Source organism: Phyllobates terribilis, unplaced genomic scaffold, assembly GCF_046119375.1.
Source record: "Phyllobates terribilis strain yellow unplaced genomic scaffold, ASM4611937v1 Scaffold_2__4_contigs__length_985480577, whole genome shotgun sequence".
In the NCBI taxonomy this organism is placed as follows: Eukaryota; Metazoa; Chordata; class Amphibia; order Anura; family Dendrobatidae; genus Phyllobates; species Phyllobates terribilis.
Window position 1 is genome coordinate 243481515 of NW_027362762.1, and position 12988 is coordinate 243494502.

The window sequence follows — 12988 nt, forward strand, 5'->3', positions numbered from 1 at the left end:
AAAAAAAAATCCCAAATGGCTTTTATGTTTTTTTGGGGAATTAATTATGTAACAAACATATGCTGTACAAATAAAAAAATGTAATACATTAGTCAAAAACTCCCCCATTAAAAAATATAAATATGACATTAAAATACATTGTTTTTAGCAACTGCACTTGGGGACACTTTCTTAAAGTAATGGTGGCCACTCATTTTTCTTTACTTAGCTGCTTTTTTCTTGCCATAATACAAATTCTAACAGTCTATTCAGTAGGACTATTAGGTGTATCCACCAGACTTCTGCACAACACAACTGATAGTCTGAACCCCATCTATAAGGCAAGAAATCCCACTTACTAAACCTGACAGGGCACACCTGTGAAGTGAAAACCATTTCCGGTGACTACCATCAAGAGAATGCCAAGAGTGTGCAAATCAGTCATCAAAGCAAAAGGTGGCTACTTTGAAGAACCTAGAATATAAGACATATTTTCAGTTGTTTCACACTTTTTTGTTAAGTATATAATTCCACATGTGTTAATTAATAGTTTTGATGCCTTCAGTGTGAATGTACAATTTTCATAGTCATGAAAATACAGAAAAATCTTTAAATGAGAAGGTGTGTCCAAACTTTTGGTCTGTACTGTTTATATATATATATTTATATATATAGCCTAAAATACAAAGGAAAAGTGTCATCTTTAATTTTAAGCCATTTAGAGACTATTTCATCTTCAATTTGCTTAAATGTTTACAATAACAGTAATTTTGACCAGGAGTGCCCAAACTTTTACAAGCCACTGTTTACATAAAATTCTCTCTAATTTTATATCAATACCTGGAGTTTACAATGGACTATGTCTATAATACTGTAAAAAGATTTTTTCTACATTCCCTTCATGTTCCACCATAACCTAATACAACCCATTGCTTCAGATTACAGTATTGCTTTCTGGAAAGCCTTGATGACAGCCATGCCTCTGTGCTTCTGCTTTACAGTTGTGAGTAAGAGACTTCTGAAAAAATAATTTTACTATTTTAGTTGTGTTGAGTACAAAAAAGATTTTTTAACATTAGAAATATTGTTAACTACCAGCATAATGTAATCTTTAGGAGGCAGAATGCAGGGATTGACAGTGAGGATTGACAGATACAAAGCCTGCTTCTCCACTTTGTGCACTCATATGTCAGCAGGGACTGCATCTGATGACTATGTATGCAATGACTACAAGGATTGCCAAAAATTTGGTCGCATGCCAATAACCCTTTGAAGAGACATAGTGGAAAGCATCAGTAAAAATAATTTTCCCATTATAATGGAGTGGGTCTCCTATACTGTTATTGCGCATGCAGTGACTCCAAGGACTGCCAAAAATGTGGACGCACTCCAATACCCCTTTGAAGAGACGTAGAGGAGGACCTCATAAAAAAAAATAGTTCCCATTATTAACGAGTGGGTCTCCAATAGTGGCTCTCCTATACTGGTGGTTAAGGAGAGGCTCTCCTATACTGGTAATACACATGCACTAAGTGCATGGACTGAAAAACATTTACCCCTGGGGGGTATACATGAACATACTGTATAACATAAAAAATGCTAGAGGTAGGCCTCTAAAAAATGTTTCTACTGGCATCATAAACACCGTTAAAAAAATAATGTGGGTGTTGCATATGGTGATATGGTGGTGGAGGATGAGGAGAAGGAGGAGGACAACAGAAAATAGACAAAATCAGGAAGCATATACCCATGTCTGGATGTGAAGAGATGCATGAGAATAGACCCCCCCCAAAAAAAAATCCACTGGATTTGACTTTTTGTTCTGCTGCTATCATCCGATGTTGTTGAGAAATCTGGCCCAATCCAGCCCTTGTTCATTTTGATCTGAGTCAGCCTGTTATCATTTTCAGTTCACAGGCGGATGTGCCTATCAGTTATAATGCCCCGGATGGCAGTAACAACTCGATCTGACAAAACGCCAGCTGCAGGGCAGGCCAGGACCTCCAAGGTGTAGAAAGCCAGTTCTTTGCCTGTGTCTGGCTTGGATACCCAATATTACTCAGAAAAAGAACAAGACCATATATAGGGTGGGTGTTTAATATATCAAACGCAAAACCGAGAAGGGAATTGAACTACCCAAAAAAATGTATTAATTGTATATATCTTTATTTAGAAATAGTTTTAAAATATACATAAAACACATGAAAACAAAAGGAAATATGTACAAAGAATAATTTGTGGTATCTTAACTTTACATATTCAAGTAATATTTCCTGCTCCGAGATTACATGAGAAGAGCTAAGGGTATGTGCATATGATCAGTAATTGCTGGGCCAGATGTTACAGCATAGTGGATAGGATTTGTAGAAATTCCATGTCCACTATACATCTCTTCGTGCACCTATTAGTCACCCACGGACACAGAAATGTGGCCTGTCTTTCCAGACCGCAGCATGTTAATTTCTCTTTCTAAGCAACAACTTTCCTATATATTTAGACAGAATTATGGGGGAAATACTTGTGCAGGGGGGCACATGTGCAGATTTTATCGAAGTGCCATATTTTCCAATGTGCCAGGGCAGTTAAACATAGCAGTAAACCAGAAAAGAGAAAGTTAAGGCATGCAACAAATTAAAACAATCTTGTTCCCAGTTCAATCGTACAGAAAAGTGTATTCACCCTGTGTATTTGTATAATTTATGTTCGCGCTGCTGCAGTTACTCGTATCAACTGCCCTTTCACACACTCTGTGCACATTATCCATATCAGCCCCTCTGTCCTACCCTCTCCCATATACAGCTCCCATGCTCTCTCCATAATCTTAAACCGCACAGATCCATTCAATACCACCATACAACACAAGAGTTACTCTCTTAAATCACTTAACCATCTGCTAATTTTCTCTATTTTCCTTTAGTTGCAAGAGAGATATGTCCCAGAACCCAGGCTCTTGTAAGAGTAACTTCTTCCCTGTTATACTTAAAAATCCTGTGAGTCTCATTAATTTTGTTTGCACGCATTCTGTCTTTTTTAACTGTGAACTCTGGAACTCAAAGTCAGCATGTAACAAACTCTGCTACATCCATGAGTTTTTCTTTTCAAACTCCCTTAACCTTCTGTCTCTAATTGAAATCTGGATCCAGCAGTCAGACACCACTGCCGCTGTTGCTCTCTGCAGCTAGGAGCCTCTGAAGACAAAATTATCTGACTAGTCTCAAGCCCAATTTGGTCCTGATGGATTTTAAAGCTTGTTTTTCTTTAAAGCGCCGCTCATGTATAGGACAGCATGTATCAGCTGTCAGGTTCATTTCAAGATATTTATGGCCATGTACAGTACAGACCAAAAGTTTGGACACACCTTCTCATTTAAAGACTTTTCTATACTTTAAAAATTGTACATTCATACTGAAGGCATCAAAACTATGAATTAACACATGTGGAATTATATACTTAACAAAAAAGTGTGAAACAGCAGAAAATATGTTTTATATTCTAAGTTCTTCGAAGTAGCCACCTTTTGCTTTGATGACTGCTTTGCACACTCTCGGCATTCTCTTGATGAGCTTCAAGTGGTAGTCACCGGAAATGGTTTTCACTTCACAGGCGTGCCCTATTAGGTTTATTAAGTGGGATTTCTTGCCTTATAAATGGGGTTGGTACCATCAGTTGTGTTGTGCAGAAGTCTGGCGGATACACAGCACAGAGACCTACTGAATAGACTGTTAGAATTTGTATTATGGCAAGAAAAAAGCAGCTAAGTAAAGAAAAACCAGTGGCCATCATTACTTTAAGAAATGAAGGTCAGTCAGTGCGAAAAATTGGGAAAACTTTGAAAGTGTCCCCAAGTGCAGTTGCAAAAACCATCAAAGGCTACAAAGAAACTGGCTCACATGAGGACCGCCCCAGGAAAGGATGACCAAGAGTCACCTTTACTTCTGAAGATAAGTTTATCTGAGTCACCAGCCTCAGAAATCACAGGTTAACAGCAGCTCAGATTAGAGACCAGTTCAATGCCACACAGGGTTCTAGCAGCAGATACATCTCTTCAACAACTGTTCAGAGGAGACTTTGTGCAGCAGGCCTTCATGGTAAAATAGCTGCTAGGATACCACGGGTAAGGACAGGCAACAAGCAGAAGAGACTTGTTTGGGCTAAAGAACACAAGGAATGGACATTAGACCAGTGGAAATCTATGCTTTGGTCTGATGAGTGCAAATTTGAGATCTTTGATTCCAACCACCGTGTCTTTGTGCGACGCAGAAAAGGTGAACGGATGGAACCTACATGCCTAGTTCCCACCGTTAAGCATGGAGGAGGAGGTGTGATGGTGGGGGGGTGCTTTGCTGGTGACACTGTTGGGGATTTATTCAAAATTTAAGGCATACTAAACCAGCATGACTACCACAGCCTCTTGCAACGGCATGCTATTCCATCCGGTTTGCGCTTAGTTGGACCATCATTTATTTTTCAACAGGACAATGACCTCAAACACAACTCCAGGCTGTGTAAGGGCTATTTGACCAAGGAGCAGATTGATGGGGTGCTACGCCAGATGAATGGCCTCCACAGTCATAAGACCTGAACCCAATTGAGATGGTTTGGGATGAGCTGGACCACAGATTGAAGGCAAAAGGGCCAACAAGTGCTAAGCATCGCTGGGAACTCCTTCAAGAGTGTTGGAAGATCATTTCCGGTGACTACCTCTTGAAGCTCATCAAGAGAATGCCAAGAGTGTGCAAAGCAGTCATGAAAGCAAAAGGTGGCTTCTTTCAAGAACCTAGAATATAAGACATATTTTCAGTTGTTTCACACTTTTTTGTTAAGTATATAATTCCACATGTGTTAATTCATAGTTTTGATGTCTTCAGTGTGAATGTACAATTTTCATAGTCATGAAAATACAGAAAAATTTTTAAATGAGAAGGTGTATCCAAACTTTTGGTCTGTACTGTTTATATATATATATATATATATATATACACACAGTGGGTACGGAAAGTATCCAGACCTCTTTAAATTTTTCACTCTTTGTTTCATTGCAGCCATTTGGTAAATTCTAAAAAGTTCATATTTTTTCTCTGCACCCTAACTTGACTGAAAAAACCCACAAATTGGAAATGATGCAACAAGTTTTTCACACCTAGATTTGGAGATCCTTTGCCATTATTCCTTGCAGATCCTCCCCAGTTCCATCAGGTTGGATGGTGAACGTTGGTGGACAGCCATTTTCAGGTCTCTCCAGAGATGCTCAATTGGGTTTAGGTCAGTGCTTTGGCTGGGCCGGTCAAGAATGGTCACAGAGTTGTTCTGAAGCCACTTATTTTAGCTGTGTGCTTAGGGTCATTGTCTTGCTGGAAGGTGAACCTTCAGCAAAGTCTGAGGTCCAGAGCACTCTGGAAGAGGTTTTCATCCAGGATTTCTCTGTACTTGGCCGCATTCAAGTTTCCTTTGCAACCAGTCGTCCTGTCCCTGCAGCTGAAAAACACCTCTATAGCATGATGCTGCCACCACCATGTTTCACTGTTGGGATTGTATTGGGCAGGTGATGAGCCGTGACTGGTTTTCTCCACTCATACCGCTTAGATTTATCACAAAAAAGTTCTATCTTTGTCTCATCAGACCAGAGAATCTTATTACTCATAGTTTGAGAGTCCTTCATGTGTTTTTGAGCAAACTCTGTGCAGGTTTTCATATGTCTTGCACTGAGGAGAGGCTTCCTTCGGGCCATTCTACCATAAATGCCCCACTGGTGGAGGGCTGTAGTGATAGTTAACTTTGTGGAACTTTCTCCCATCTCCCTACTGCATCTCTGGAGCTCAGTTACAGTGATCTTGGGGTTCTTCTTTACCTCTCTCACCAAGGTCTTCTCCCACGATTGCTCAGTTTGGCTGGATGGCCAGGTCTAGGAAGACTTCTGGTGGTCCCAAACTTCTTCTATTTAAGGATTATGGAGGCCATTGTGCTCTTAGGAGTAGAGATGAGCGTTGTTCTACTCGAACTGTTTGCCAATCTCAAATTCAAGCTGTTTTGGGCGGTGTTCGAACCGTTCGGCGAACACGAACAATTTGAGAAAAATTCGGCTGTTCGAGGTTATGTTCGATAACTGTTCGTGCACCAAAATCATAACTGGATTTTTTCTCAGTAATGATGAAAATTAATGTTAATACGCAGTTTGAGTGTACAGCGGGGTGGGGGGAGGGGCAGGGGATGGATCTCTGCAGGAACAATGAAGATCTCCATTTTTTTTCCTCTTTCCCGCATTTACAGTGGGGAGGTGCAATCTGTCAGCCTATCAGCAGCGCACACACGGAGCGATGTGCTTTTTTTCACACAAGCAAGGGCATGTGTCATTGGCAGTGTATGTCACATGTCCTTGCCCTATAAGACCAAGCCATTTTCCCCGTCGCCAACATTTTCTCACTGCTGCAGCTGCGTGTTAGACGGCACCGCTGTTGCTGTGTGCGCTATACCTTGTTAATTTCAAGCCAATTTTCGCACAAATCTACAGATAGCTTGGGAGTAGGGAATAGTTGTGATTGCAGTCCTTTTAAGGACTAGGTTACAGCATTTCCTACGACTTTTATCAGGCAGGTCTGTGCTCTTAAATAGATAGATTGTGGGAGTAAAGACTAATTGTAATTGGAGTCCTTTTCAGGACTAGGTTACATCAGTTCCTATCAGTTTTTGCCAGGCAGGTCTGTGCCAGTGCTGTGCAAGTTTTTTTCACAGCATTTGGCTGAATCTAGCAAAGCTAATCCTTTTTGGCCTATTGCAGAGTGTGTTAGTCAGTGGAGTAGCCTATCTGTGTTGCAAGATATACCACCTGTGTATAGAATACCAATTTTTTTACTGCATCTAGTGAAGTAAAATCTTTTGGGCATAGCATCATTCTATTAGTCCATCTATACTGACCTCCATCAGGTTGCAAATTGAATATAATTTTTTTCTGCATCTAGCTCTGAAAAAATATTGGGCTTCTAGCTGTGTGTGGGACTTGTTCTATTAATCCATCTATACAGACCTCCATCAGGTTGCAAACTGAATATATTTTTTTCTGCATCTACCTCTGAAAAAATATTGGGCTTCTAGCTGTGTGTGGGACTTGTTCTATTAATCCATCTATACAGACCTCCTTCAGGTTGCAAACTGAATATATTTTTTTCTGCATCTACCTCTGAAAAAATATTGGGCTTCTAGCTGTGTGTGGGACTTGTTGTATTAGTCCATCTATACTGACCTCCATCAGGTTGCAGACTGAATATATTTTTTTCTGCATCTACCTCTGAAAAAATATTGGGCTTCTAGCTGTGTGTGGGACTTGTTCTATTAATCCATCTATACAGACCTCCATCAGGTTGCAAACTGAATATATTTTTTTCTGCATCTACCTCTGAAAAAATATTGGGCTTCTAGCTGTGTGTGGGACTTGTTCTATTAATCCATCTATACAGACCTCCATCAGGTTGCAAACTGAATATATTTTTTTCTGCATCTACCTCTGAAAAAATATTGGGCTTCTAGCTGTGTGTGGGACTTGTTGTATTAGTCCATCTATACTGACCTCCATCAGGTTGCAAACTGAATATATTTTTTTCTGCATCTACCTCTGAAAAAATATTGGGCTTCTAGCTGTGTGTGGGACTTGTTCTATTAATCCATCTATACAGACCTCCATCAGGTTGCAAACTGAATAATTTTTTTTTCTGCATCTAGCTCTGAAAAAATATTTGGCCTGCTATCAGTGTGTGGGACTTTCTCTATTAGTCCATCTATACTGACCTCCATCAGGTTGCAAATTGAATATAATTTTTTTCTGCATCTAACCCAGCCAATAGTTTTGGCCTAATACCACAGTTTGGCCACTCAGCTCTGCTCGGTTCTCATCCATTGTTTTTTTGTGCAAACAACTCCAGAGTTGTTAATTAGTTAACCACCAAAATGAGTGGAAAAAGGCCTGCTGCTGGTGGAAAGGGGAATAGGCGTGTTGGGAAGGGGAAAAAAGGTTGTGTCCGTGGGGTAGGTGTTAAAGCAACAGTAACGTCTGCAGAAGAAAGACCATCTTCCAGCCAAACTAAAATGTCTACTTCTTTTAGCGGACAGTGTGATAAGATCCCTTTCTTACGGCCACGCCAATCGCTACAAATTCCAGATGAGGCACAAAAACAGCAGGTGCTTCAACGGATATCAAGTGCTCCTTTAAGTGGGCTCTCCTCCACATCAACTTCAACATCACAAATACTCCAGTCCTCAAAGGTGTCACCCCAATCGCACTTGCTTCCTCACAGCTCCCAAATCTCCAGCTGCCCCTCTGAGTATGAGGTAGAACAGATGGTTGAGTCTGCAGAGCTGTTTACTCATACTATAGCCTGGGAATCAGAGGTCGACTCCAGCGCTTCTGTGAATCCAGACGAGGAAATGATCTGCACTGATGCCCAGAATCTTTATGAGTCGGATCCAGGACCAGACGCAGAAGGTTCTGACCATAATGTAGACCCTCATTCCCAAACTGTAACTCCTGTTGGTGGAGACAATGAGGAAGACGATGATAAGACTCAAATACCTGATTGGAGCGACAACTTTAGTTTTTTGTCAGGGCAGGAACAGGTTGGCTCTGAGGACGACGGGTGTGATAACGCACAGGGTGATGATGATGAGGTTGGAGATCCCACTTACTGTCAACCCACAGTCAGCCAAGAGATGAGGTCAGCAGAGGAGGTGGAGGAAGATGCTAGTGACGACGAGGTCAGGTTGCGCCTTACTGGACAGAGACATAGTACTGGAAGCACGTCAACAACTGCATCCTCAAACACAACTCTGCCTCTCACCACAAGTCGTGGTGGCTCTTCAGGTCGCATGGGTGCTAAGCCTTGCATAGCCTGGGCATTTTTTCAGATCGATAAAGATGACCCAACTCGTGTTATCTGTAACATTTGTCAGCAAAAGCTAAGTAGAGGCCAAAAAATACATAGTTTGAGTACTTCATGCATGAACCGGCACATGGACATGAAGCATAAGTTGCAGTGGGAAGCTCAGTGTGCTACAATGCGGCCTAGCCGGCCGGGCCAACCACCGTCTGCCATATCTTGTGCATCCGCGGCCTCTTCATCCTCTGTGACTGGGGGGGACAGCAGTCACATCTGTTTTGGGGCGCAGACCTGCCACCTCTTTACCCGCAACAGCCAGCGAGATTGGCAGGTCATCATTTTCTTTGGAGGTGGTAACACCAGCTGGTGTTGAGCGCTGTCCGACATCGATAGCACCACCTTTGGATCAAGGCAACCTAACATGTCCGCCTGCATCTTCCTCACAGACCGGCAGTTTGCCGGGGACACCCTTATCAACCCCGTCTAAGCACAATAGCCAGCCCTCGGTCCCTCAGATGTGGACAAGTAAAAGACCATTTCCTCCTAGCCATGAGAAAGCTAAGAGGTTGAATTTCACCATCTGCAAGTTCTTGGCTACAGAAATGCTGCCTTTCCGCCTGGTGGACACAGAGGATTTTCGAGACCTTATGTCCGTCGCAGTGCCCCAGTACCAGATGCCCAGTCGGCACTACTTCTCAAAGAAAGGTGTGCCTGCGCTCCACCAGCATGTCGCACACAACATCACCGCTTCTTTGAGAAACTCTGTGTGTGACAGGGTGCATTTCACCACAGACACTTGGATGAGTAGGCATGGACAGGGGAATTACATGTCGCTGACTGGGCACTGGGTAACTATGGTGACAGCAGGACAAGGGGCTGCTGGCCAAGTCTTGCCGTCCCCATGAGTTGTGCGTCAATCCTCTTTATGTCAAAGTTCCTCCACTGCTTCTGCCTCCTCAACCTCCTCTCGGTCTTCCACCTGCACCCAAAGCCTGTCTGGTCATGCCACAAGCTTTCTAACTGCGCAATAGGGATTCTGCACACCTCCTTACTATGCTGGCAGTAGGGCTCAACGTCATCAGGCGGTTTTTACATTGAAATGTCTGGGAAATGTGAGTCACACAGCTGAGGAGTTGTGGTCAGCTCTGGAGAACCAATTTCATGAATGGTTGTCTCCACTGGACCTGAAACCAGGGAAGGCCGTGTGCGACAATGCTGCAAACCTGGGTGCGGCCCTTCGCCGGGGCAATGTCACACACGTGCCTTGTATGGCTCACGTGTTGTACCTGGTTGTCCAGCAATTTTTAGCCCACTATCCCAAACTAGATGGCCTTCTGCAGAGGGCACGGTCGCTGTGTGCTCACTTTCGCCTTTCGCATCCCGCAGCTCAGCGACTTACATCTCTACAGAAGTCGTTGGGCCTGCCACTTCACCGGCTAAAATGCGATGTGCCTACCTGGTGGAATTCAACTCTGCACATGTTGCAGCGACTGTGGCAGCACCGACAAGCCCTGGTGCAATACGTTCTGACGTATAGCCTGGGCCAACGAGATCCAGAGGTGGGGCAAATCACGTTGGAGGAGTGGTCTCAGATCAGGGACCTATGCACCCTTCTGCACAGTTTGAAATGGCGACGAAGATGTTTAGTGCTGACGATGCCATTATCAGCATGACTATTCCGGTGATTTACATGCTGGAGCACATGTTATACAGAATTCGGAGTCAGGTGGTGGCACAAGAGGAGGTGGAGGAAGTAGAGGAGGAGGAGTTGTATGCGGAAGGGCTAACATCTGCAAGGTCCAGACGGTCGGCAGCACCAAGGCGGCAGGCATGTGAGGGTGGGGGAGATGGTTTTACCAGGGCGCATGGTAGCAGCCAAACTAGTGAGGAAGGTGCAGGAGCCCAGGAAGAAGTGGAGGACGAACTGATGGAAGACTCATCAGATGAGGGAGACCTTGATCACATTTCTGTTGTGTGAGGTTGGGGGGAGAGGACAGAGGAAGGAAGCATGATTGTTACCTCACCACCAACACAACAGGGACTTGGTGCTCCTGGATGCGCAACACACATGAGTGCCTTCTTGCTGCACTACCTGCAACATGACCCTCGAATTGTGAGAATTAGAAATAATCCTGACTACTGGGTTGCCACACTGTTAGATCCCCGTAACAAAAGTAAATTTGCAGAAATTAGTCCTGCCATAGAAAGGGATGCACACATGCAGGAGTATCAGCAGAGACTTGCAGAATCTTACATGTGCTTTTCCACAAAATACCAGTGGTGCACGTAGTGAATCTCACAGTTCCAACTTGCCAACCGTGGGACCGTCAAGTGTTCAGCACTCAAACCGTAACAGAACCACAGTATCTGCTGGTAACATCAATTTTGCGGAATCATTTCACCACTTTTTTAGCCCATTCTTTGCAAGGCCACAGGAGACAAGAAGTCTGACACATAGTCAACGCCTAGAGACGATGGTACAGGAGTATCTCCAAGTAAACATTGAAGCCATGACTGTGTCTCTGGACCCTTGCTCATTTTGGGCTTCCAATCTGGATAAATGGCCGGAGGTAGCCACTTACGCCTTGGAGATCTTGTCATGCCCCGCAGCCAGCGTTCTGTCTGAACGTGTGTTCAGCGCTGCTGGTGGTGTGCTGACAGATAAGCGCACGCGGCTCTCCACTGATAATGTAGACAGACTCACGTTCATAAAGATGAACAAATCATGGATCCGAAACGACTTTTCTACCCCTGTGTCATCCTGGGGAGAGTAAAAGCTTGATGATTGGTTAAAATCACCCTACCAACCGTTTTAAGCTTTCAAATTACTAATCATGTTTATCTGTATCTTGGCTGGAAAATAATTTGGGCTTTGTAGCAGTGTGCAGCACTGATTCTATTAGGCCATCTATAATAAGCTCCAACATATTTAAAATTACTAATCATGTTTATCTGTATCTTGACTGGAAAATAATTTGGGCTTTGTAGCAGTGTGCAGCACTGATCCTATTAGGCCATCTATACTAAAGCTTCACTAGATTTAAAATTAATAATAATTTTTAGCTGCATCTAGCCCGGAAAATAATTTTGGGGCTCCGAGATGCGCAAGACACATAAGTGCCTTCTTGCTGCACTACCTGCAGCATGACCCTCATATTGTCAGAATTCGAAGTAATCATGACTACTGGGTTGCCACACTCTTAGATCCCCCAAACTTTTCGATCAACCTTTTCATTTTAATAAAGACCAAAAAAATGGTCATTTTTGAAATTATAAGCATTAGCAGGTTGTTAGAAACTGAAATCAAACAGTTTTCAACTCAAAACTTTATTCTAGGTGATGTTACATTTTCACATAGGACCCCTTGTTCGAAAGGAGCTTCTGAACTCTCTCGTCCATTGAATTTGGCAGGTTTTGGATGGTTTCTGCTTCAATTGTTTTGCATGAGGACAGAATACCCTCCCAGAGCTGTTGCTTAGATGTGAACTGCCTCCCGCCATCATAGACACTCCTTTTAATGATGCTCCAAAGGTTCTGAATGGGGTAGAGGTCAGGGGAGCATGGGGGTCACACCATAAGTTTGTCCCCTTTTATGCCCATATCAGCCAGAGATGCAGATGTTTTATGTGCAGCATGAGATGGTGCATTATCATGCAGAAAAATGATCTTGCTGTGAAATACACGGTTCTTCTTCTTGAACCATGGCAGGAAGTGCTGTTTGAGAAAATCCACATACATTATGGAGTTCATCTTTAGCGCCTTCAGGGATCCTAAAGGGGCCGACAATCTCTCTCCCCATGATTCCAGCCCAAAACATTACTCCACCTCCTCCTTGTTGGCGCTGTAGCCGTGTTTGCGTGGGGTGTCCATCAACCAGCCATCCTCCACTCCATCCATCTGGACCATCGAGCGCTGCATGGCACTCATCCGTGAACAAAACAGTTTTGAAATCAATCTTCATGTAATGTTTGGCCCACTGGAGCCGTTTCTGCTTGTGTGAAGTGGATAGAGGAGGTCGACAGGATGGCGTATGCACAGCTGCAAACCTCTGAAGGACCCTGCATCTTGTTGTTCGGGGGACGTTGGAGGCACAAGCAGCTTCAAAAACTTGTCTGCTGCTATGACAAGGCTTTTTTGCCGCTGCT

At 43.3% G+C, this 12988-nt stretch overlaps 1 long non-coding RNA gene across 1 annotated transcript in view; it reads left to right on the forward strand.

Annotated features, from left to right (window-relative positions):
* The first annotated feature begins 915 nt into the window (after nt 1–915).
* Nucleotides 916–12988, forward strand: part of LOC141251438 (uncharacterized) — a 38262-nt gene continuing 26189 nt past the window's right edge. Inside the window, exon 1 of the long non-coding RNA XR_012313183.1 lies at nt 916–982. This is a non-coding gene — a long non-coding RNA (uncharacterized lncRNA). The remainder of the gene's footprint in view (nt 983–12988) is intronic.